Source organism: Prionailurus viverrinus, chromosome F2, assembly GCF_022837055.1.
Source record: "Prionailurus viverrinus isolate Anna chromosome F2, UM_Priviv_1.0, whole genome shotgun sequence".
Lineage (NCBI taxonomy): Eukaryota > Metazoa > Chordata > Mammalia > Carnivora > Felidae > Prionailurus > Prionailurus viverrinus.
In genome coordinates, this window is record NC_062578.1 from 11818895 (window position 1) to 11827976 (window position 9082).

Genomic DNA, 9082 nt, shown 5'->3' on the forward strand with positions numbered 1-9082 from the left:
ATGCCTCAAAAACACTCCCCACAGAGTGAAAAGTTAGCAGGCAATGGGAGAAAATACACAATGGCTACTAAACGCATGAAAAGATGTTCAACATCACCAATCGTTAGGGAAATGCAAATCACAACCATAAGATACCATTTCACAGCCATTGCGATGGCTGTTACCAAAAAACAAAACAAAACAGAAAATGACAAGTGTTGGTAAGATGGAGAAATTGGAACCCTTGTGCACTGCTGGTACATTTTACATTTGTAAAATGGTGCCACAAGAGGGAAAATGGGATGTGGTTCTTCAAAAAAGTACAAATAGGGGCACCCGGGTGGCGCAGTCGCTCAAGCGTCTGACTCTTGGTTTCGGCTCAGGTCATGGCCTCATGGTTCATGAGTTTAAGCCCCGCATTGGGCTCTGTGCTGACAGTGTGGATTCTCTCTCTCCCTGCCTCTCTCTCTCTCTCTCTCTCTCTCTCTCTCTCTCTCTCTCAAAATAAATCCATAAAATTAAAAAAAAATCTTTGTAAGTACAAACAAATTGTCATATGATCTAGCAACTCTCCTTCTGACTATAAACACACAAGAATTGAAAGCAGGGGACTCAAACAGGTATTTGTACACGCATGCTCATACAGCATTCGTCACAAAAGCTAAAAGGTGGAAGCCATCCAACTGTCTACCAGCAGATGAATAGGTAAACAAACTGTGGTATATACATACGATGGAATATCTCATCGGTCTTTAAAAGGGATGAAATACTGATACACTACGGAAGTGCTGATACTACAACAACATGAATGAATCTTGGAGACGTTACGCTGTGAAATCACCCAGTCACAGAAGGACAAAAACCATAGAGTTCCACCCATAACGAGGTACCTTGAGTGGTCAAATTGGTAAATGCAGAGAGTAGACTGGGGGCTGAGGGGAGGGGGAAATGAAGGTACTATATGAGTACAGAATTTCAGTTTGGGAAAATGAAAAAGTTCGGGAGACCGATGGTGGTTGTACAGAAAAGTGAATATAGTTATTGCATGGATCTTTTACTTAAAAGTGGTTAAAACAGGAAGGAAGGAAGGAAGGAAGGAAGGAAGGAAGGAAGGAAGGAAGGAAAGAAGGAAAGAAGGAAAGAAGGAAGGAAAGAAGAAAGGAAGGAAGGAAGGAAGGAACAGATGGAGGGAGGAAGGGGGAAGGGAGTGAAAGGAAGGATCTGGTACTTGAGACAAAGCCTGGTGGAAGCCATGGCCCCAAACAGAACCTGACATCCTAAGACAATGATGTCTCCTTTGCTGCAAAGGACCAGAGCTTTCAGTGGGAGGCCCTTGGATCCCTTTATTAACTGGCAAGCAACATGGACTTGTTTTGTTGTTTAAGCTTTAGAGCTGAGGACAGAGTGTCTGGAACACCCCATAATCACCAACCCACATACTGAAGATTGGGTCAGTTTGTAAAAATGGTTGATTCAGTAGGGTTCATGCCAGTGTCCTTTATACATTTTTTATCTTTCTGACCAAAAAAGATAAAGAGTATATAGCATTTAATTTAATATTTAAGCTAAACTAAATATATATATGTATATATGTGTATATATGTATATATATGTGTATATACATATACAATATATATATATACACATTTAGTATGTATAAAATATACATGAAGGTAAAGAGTATATATTACTTCATTTAACTTAATTTTCAAGCCTGGCCTATATTCTTATTCCCAGCATAACTATTAAATCCAAGAAGGCAGAGGAGGAGAAGAAGAAAAGACAAAACCATGGATATCTCAGATGTTAAAGGGTGAGTCACAGTTCGCTTCATCCTAGGTAAAAAGAAGTCTGTAGTGTTAACTCTGGTTGGGTGGTTTACAGACCTAAGAAGTTTCCATTCTTACCCATTTCTTACTGTATGTAAGTCCAGCCTGGTTTGTACTCCTCCACGGCGGAATAATACTTACACCCTCCATCTATGTCCTTCCTTCTAGTTGTAGCTGTCTTTCTACCGTGAGTTTATTTGCGTAATTAACACACCGATTTATTTTGTCTTGACAGCCTCGGGCAGTGGTACTGGGGGTACAAAAGTTTAAGTCAAACAAATACTTTTGAAAACGAATCACCCAGGATTCCTTTCTTTTCAGATTCTCTTGAAGTCAGATAATAGGAATTCTAGGGACTATCCACTCGAGACAAAAAAATAAAAAGGAAAAGAAAAGAAAAGGTTTTATAGCCAACGATGATCTACATAAACTTTAACGCCCTTTAAGATCACGTGCCTTGCGGTCAGCTCATTTTTCTCGGAAGGTCTCTGAGATGAATGAGTGTATTCTCATATGTCAGCCAGTAATAAAGGCTAACAAGGGGTGACCCTGAAAAATATGTTGACCAGGGTTCTCTACTATCAGATTACGAGTGGAGGGTGTTGGATTATTCATAAAATGCTTTTGATCTTTGCTGAGACTAAGTTGCTAAGCCAGCCAGACTTTGGGATTCAGAAAATCTACTCTGTGAAGCCAAACTTAAACTCACAATGGTCCTAATTAAGGACCAGTGAGTTAAATTGGGTATGTAGAGGCCGATTTTTTTTTTTTTAAATAAAGAACATTTGTTCAGAGTAAAGCTGCCATCAGGCTTTTACTCCTTGTACAGGTTTCCCTTTTACAACTCTGCCCAAGTAAACCAGCCAAATTCCAGAACCTCACCAGGAACACCAGCATGAATTAATACTAAGTCTGAATTACACGATAATTTGGAAATAGCACTTCCTTAATTACCATCAAGACTTTGCAAACAAAACAAAGCACTAATGGCTAACCAGGTATGGCCTAGAAAAACACTGATCACTTGACATGCAAAAGGTGACACCCAGCATATTCAAAGGAACACTATTCAGGAGTCAGGAGGGAGGGGGCCTGAGTCCTCTGTTTTTTCTGTGTGGGCTTGTACAAGTCAGTTAAGCTTTCTAGTCCTCTCTTTTCTCTTTTTGTAAAATGAGGGCCATATGCTAATAATCTCTATCTCCTTTCTGGCTCCCAAATTCTAATTTACATCTCTAAATCACTTAAAGCACAGTGTCTCTACGAAAACTAATCTTGCTAAACTGATCCCGACATAACTTTAGTTGACTTATTTAAGTAGGTTAAGCATCCCCACATTAGGAGCTCTGGATCATGTTCTCCCTATTAATTTTCTCATAAATAGCACAGAAGTAAGTTGCAACCCAGTTTTGCCTGCAATGTCATAAAATCTGAATTAGTTGAATTTAAACTGGTGAGGTGTGCATATGTGTTAGGTTAAAAGCCAGTATCAACTCATCGTGCATGCTCTTTCCCGGGTCATTGCCTCTTTCTCTGAACCATCTGCCCAGGAAACTGTAAACTGCCCACCACTTCCACCAACACGCCCGACTCCTGAAAGTCTGACTCCAGACGGTGTCTCTCCTGAACTCCAAACTGATGTTTAATAACAATGTCCACCACTCCCTGAATGCCTCTTACAAGTCTGGTGCTAAGCTGTCATTTTAACAACGTGGTGTCGATGTCGACCGCAGCTCTGCAGGGTGGCCTTGCTGTCTCTACTCTCGATGAGGAAACTGAGACTCAGAGAGGCCATGTGACGGATCAGAGTCACGCAGATGGCCGTTGTCAAAGCCATGATTCTAATCCAGGTCTTGCTGCTGCGGGAATCCATGTTCTTTTGACTATCTCACTAGCGTGAACACTGTAGACTCAAAAATCGCGATCACTGTTCTGGATCAAAGTCTTCTTCTTCAGATAGACAGGGGCAGGTTGGCAAGAAAGGCACTCGTGCAGGAAGGACAGCTCTGGAATCCGAGGTCGAGAGCAGAGGAGGGGGATGCTGTAAAGGCATGTCTGGGCCAGACTGGAAATAGCTTCGCGGGCCTGGACAAGGCAAGTCAGCATGGGGCATCAAAGGATTTCCAGAGCGAGCAGGGAATAATGTCTGTCATCAGTTTTACATTTTAGCAGAAACATTCTGGAAATGACTTTAAGACTAGTTTAGAAAGAAAGAAAGAGAGGGGCGCCTGAGCGGGGTAGTCAGTTGAGCGTCCGACTTCAGCTCAGGTCGTGATCTTGTGGTCTGTGGGTTTGAGCCCCGCGTCGGGCTGTGTGCTGACAGCGCGGAGCCTGGAGCCTGCTTCTGTTTCTGTGTGTGTGCCTCTCTCTGCCCTTCCCCCGCTCACACCTTTTCTCTCTCTCTCTCTCTCTCTCTCTCTCTTTCCCTCTCAAAAATAAACATTTAAAACAAAAGAAAAAAGAAAAGAGAAAAAAAAGAAAAGAAAAAACATAAGCAGTACGAAGATCATTGAGGAAGCTATTCTACAAGCACAAAGAGAGGAGATTCAGCCTGAACTAGGACAGTGACAGAAGGAAGGGATAAAAAAAGGATGCGGAACTTGGCACACAATTAAATTGGGTAAATGGATAAGGGTGAGGTTATATCGACCCCAAAGCAACTGTGATTTGTCTTTATCTTGCTACCCCGCAGAGTATGCCTCTAGGGTACATGTCTTGCAAAGCCCACCTCCTCAGCGGAGAAAGTCACTCACTGCTCTGGATTGTACCAGACCCAAAACATGCAAAGCTAGAATGTCTGGATCCTACTGAATTATTTCTGTGTCTTCTCTACTTTTAAGAAGAGAGGGTCCATAGTACAGGATTTCCTGTCCTTGAATGTCTGTGTCTTCGAAGACACTCCAGGTAGGAAAGAAAAGGAGCTAAACCGCTGCGGTGTATAGAAAACCGAAAGACACCCTTGGAGTGTCCAAATGCATATCTCAGCCCACAACCTGGGGAAATAATGACATGGTCTAGGTTAGTGGGAGCTCAGATCTCTGTCCTCAGCTTCTGGCTCCACATTCATGAGCCACATGTAGCCCAAATTCAGTATTTCCGAATTTCTCAGCACCCAGGTCCGAGCAACCTCCGTCTGTCACCTGAATTCTTACAGTCACCTCCTAATTGGTCTTCCCACATCCACCATGGCTCCTGCGCCCAGACCATACTCAACACCAAACCCCCAAACCTCTTAAAACCTAATCAGACCATCTCAGCCTTCTGCCCCAAACTACCCAGTGGCTCCAAGGCCAAAGTCCCTCCAATGGCCGTAAGGCCCTGCATGTCCCGGCAGCTCGCAGTCACTGACCTCATCTCCTCTGGTTCCTTCATCCCCCTCGGGTCCAGCCTCATTGGCCTCCTCGCTCCACAGATCATGCCTAACACATGCCTTCGCACTGTTTTCTTTCTCTGCCTAGTACGCTCTTCCCCCAGATATCTGTGAGCCCCACTTTCCTCATTTCCCTGAGTTTTGTCCAAATGTAGCCTCTTGGGGCACCTGGGTGGCTAAGTCGGTTGAGCATCCAGCTCTTGATTTGGGCTCAGGTCATGATCTCACAGTTTGTGGGTTTGAGCCCCAAGTCGGGCTCTGTGCTGACATAACAAAGCCTGCTTGGGATTCTCTCTCTCCCTGTCCCTCTCCCGCTAGCACTCTCTCTCTCTCTCTCGAAATAAATAGAACCTAAAGTGTGTGTGTGTGTGTGTGTGTGTGTGTGTGTGTGTGTGTGTGAAATGTAGCCTCTGCAGTGAGTCATAACCTGGGCCACCTTACAGAAAATTGCAAACCTCCCCGCTACACTGCCTCGAGCACAGATGCTTTCCCCAACACAGTTACACTGCTTTATGTTGCTCCAAGCTATTATTACAAGTTAACATACTGTTATGGGTTGAATTATGCCCCCCCCCAAAAGATGCTGAAGTCCTAATCCCCAGTATATGGGATTGTGGATGTAACTTTTTGGGGAAAAGGGTCTTCCCAGATGATTGAGTTAAGTTGGGGTCTTCAAAGTGGGCCCTACGCCAATGGGGCCGGTGTCCTTATTCAAAGGGGAAATTAGGACACAGAGACACAGGCGTTCCCTGTGAGGATGGAGGCAGAGGTTGGGATGATACTGCTACAAGCCAACCGAGCACCAGACGCTAGGGAAGAGCCTAGAACAGATTCTTCCTCACGGCCCTGAGCAGGAGCCAGACCAACTAACACCTTGATCTTGAACTTCTAGCCTCCAGAACTGGGAGACAAAAGATTTCTGTTGTCTCCATCACCCAGTTTGTGGTATTTTGTTAGGGCAGACCTAACAAGCTGCCTATCCTTTGTATTTATGATCTGGTCTTCACCCCCAAAGGTAAGCTTCCCAGGGGCAGGGATTTGTTGATTTATCTTTGCTATCCCGTCTCCAGCAGTACACGAATCAATAACCCTGCCCCGGACCACACTTCTGGCCTTTTCTCCCCCCTCTCTCTGAGACAAAATCCTTTCGACCTTTGCCCCTAATGCCAGGGACTTTGATACCTTCTTAACTCTGCTTATGCGGTTTCCTCTACCTGGGATGCCCATCCGCCCCTTCTCTGCCCCTTAACATCACCTTATCAGTTAAGACTCATCCGTGTCATTCCTTCAGTGACGAGTTTCCTCTGCTCCCCTCTTCTGCTTTATTATTCATGTGGCTGTGCCTCTCTGCCTGTAAACCGTGACCCCTTTGAGTTCTGGAATCCTATCCTATTAATCTTCCTATCCCCGGAACCTGGCCCAGTGACTGGCACACCAGAGGTGCTTAGTAAACGTTTGCTGGATTGAATTAAATCTGTATCCCGCAGCTTTTGCCCTTGCTGCCTTTCCCTCGACTGCTAGCCACAGCAGGGTACAAGAGGATTAGACAGGACTTTGCAGAGCAGAACTCAGATTAGAGCGTCGGAGCGCTACGGGGCTGCGCCTCTCGGCAGACCCTTTGTCTCGGTGCAATCTCGTGAGAGCTTCTTAAATTGGAACAGTCGGCGACGTTGTACCCAAACCACTCAGCTAAGCCCTAGGAGACGCTGGCCAGAATTCACAGCAACACAAACAGCTCAATCAAAGGAGAAGGTGTGCAAATCCTCTTACTTTTTATAAAGTAGAGCAAGTATCCTGTTGGGGGAAAAAGACAGTTCTTTGAGACGGCACTTCCCAGGATGCTGGGCGAGAAGGTACTGGCTTTGATTCCAGGTAATGGTCTCATGTCTGTTTTCCCTTCTGCCCATAGATCTTTCCAGTGGGCCGGTGTTGTAAAGGCCACATGCATCCACTCATCTTTGCAGAGAGGATGAATTGGAACCAGCTCCAGAGGTGACGGGTGTGTTTGGTGTGGCCAGTGCTCATTTAACCTATTTGAATACTCAAGGGAATGTAATCAGAAAAGGCGGGAATAGACTCCATCCCCCCAGAAACTCAAGCTGAAAGGAGCTAAAATATCAAACATGCATTCTAAGGAATCACTATTGCTTCTCAGAAGGTTCTCTGCCCCTCTGTTTTTTCTAAAAGGCATCCCAGTCTTGCAGTCATTACCACAACAGCGGAGTGAGCCCAGGGAACAGTAGGAAACTTCAGATAGCATTATTTAAATCCTCACTCCTTGTAGGTACCATCTTGGTGAGGTTAGCTTCAAATTCATAAGAATAAGTGCTTTTGCCCATCCTAATTCTGTGCATTTGACATTTTCTTTCTTTTTTTTTTTTTTATGTTTTCATTTATTTTTGAGAGAGAGACAGAGCGCGAGCAAGGGAGGGGCAGAGAGAGAGGGAGACACAGAATCCAAAGCAGACTCCGGGCTCTGTGCTGACCGCTCAGAGCCCGGAGCGGTCAGCACAGAGCCTGATGCGGGGCTCGAACTCACAAATCGTGAGCTCATGACCTGAGCTGACGTGGGACGCTTCACCGACTGAGCCACCCAGGCGCCCTGACAGTAACACATTTTCAACTGTCCAGTTAATTGTGTTCACGTGGGTCATTCAGTCGTGGGCCCAAACTAAACACTTACACAGTACCAAGCACTGTGCTGGTCTCCAGTGCGTCAAAACGGGGGGCTTCTGTTTTTCATGTTACACATAAAGCTGATGCAACAATAACTTACTAGGCACCTATATTGTTCCCAGCAAAATGTAATCAACTTTGTGATTTTGACTAAAGAGTTGCACTCACATTGTTAGTAATTCAACTCAGCCCTGTCCTTGGTCCCCTCAAAGTCATGGGAAGTAATGTTTTGATCGTTGTTTGTACATTGATCCTATGATACTTTGAGTTGTTATTATTATTGTTGTTGCTGGCAGTGGAAGGCCGTCATCCAGTGAGACTAGTAGTTTTTAACATTTTGGTGGTTACATTCTCCTTTCAGAGCAGAGAAGGCCAGGTGCCCTCTCTCCAGAAAAATCCACATGTTTCACACACTCATAATTTTAGATGTAAAAAGTTAACAGACCCTCTAGAGCAGAGTCAGTAGACTTTTTCCGTAAAGGCCAGATAGTAAATATTTTAGACTTTATGGACCGAGGGGCAAAGAATGGATATTATGCGGTGGAGACATTTGTCCCTCCCCCCAAACCCGTGGGACATACGTTCCAAGACCCCCAGTGGGTGCCTGAAACCACAGATAGTACTGAACCTTATTATACTGTTTTTTTCTATACTTACATACCTATGATGGAGTTTAATTTATAAATGAAGCACAGGTTCTAGAACAATCGTAACAATATACTGTAATTAAAGTCAGGTGAATGTGGTCTCTCTCTCGTGCTCTTAAAATATCTTACTGTGCTGTACTCACCCTTCTTGTGATGTCACAAAATGAGAAAATGCCTACGTGATGAGAGGAAGTGAGGTGAACGACGTAAGCTTCGTGACGCAGTGTTAGGCTGCTCTTGACCTCCTGACCTTCTGACTGTATCTCAGAAGGAGCGTCATCTGCTTCCTGACCACCGTTGACTGCAGGCAACCGAAACTGTGGGAAAGCGAAACCGCAGCAATTTTTAATTGATAAAATCCAAACTATAGCAATTGAGTATGGGTTTTCGTAATGAAAATGTATCACTTAATCACGGCTCCAAGTTAGTATCCCTTATCAAATGAGCTGACAATGTTCATCTGTAAAAGCCATCCGTACCTTGAGGATGGTAAAACCCAGGCAGTGGCCTGGATTTGGCCGGTGGGCCTTAGTTTGCTAACCGCTGCTGTGAGTTCCACCCAGAGGAAAAGACCCAGGTCCAGA

The 9082-nt window shown here is 44.7% G+C and overlaps 1 long non-coding RNA gene across 1 annotated transcript; it reads left to right on the top strand.

Moving 5' to 3' along the window:
- Positions 1–589: 589 nt before the first annotated feature.
- LOC125156567 (uncharacterized) lies at positions 590–7374 on the top strand. Its single transcript, XR_007148672.1, has 3 exons — positions 590–865; positions 1717–1792; positions 7085–7374. It is a non-coding gene; the product is annotated as an uncharacterized LOC125156567 (long non-coding RNA).
- The last annotated feature ends 1708 nt before the right edge of the window (positions 7375–9082 follow it).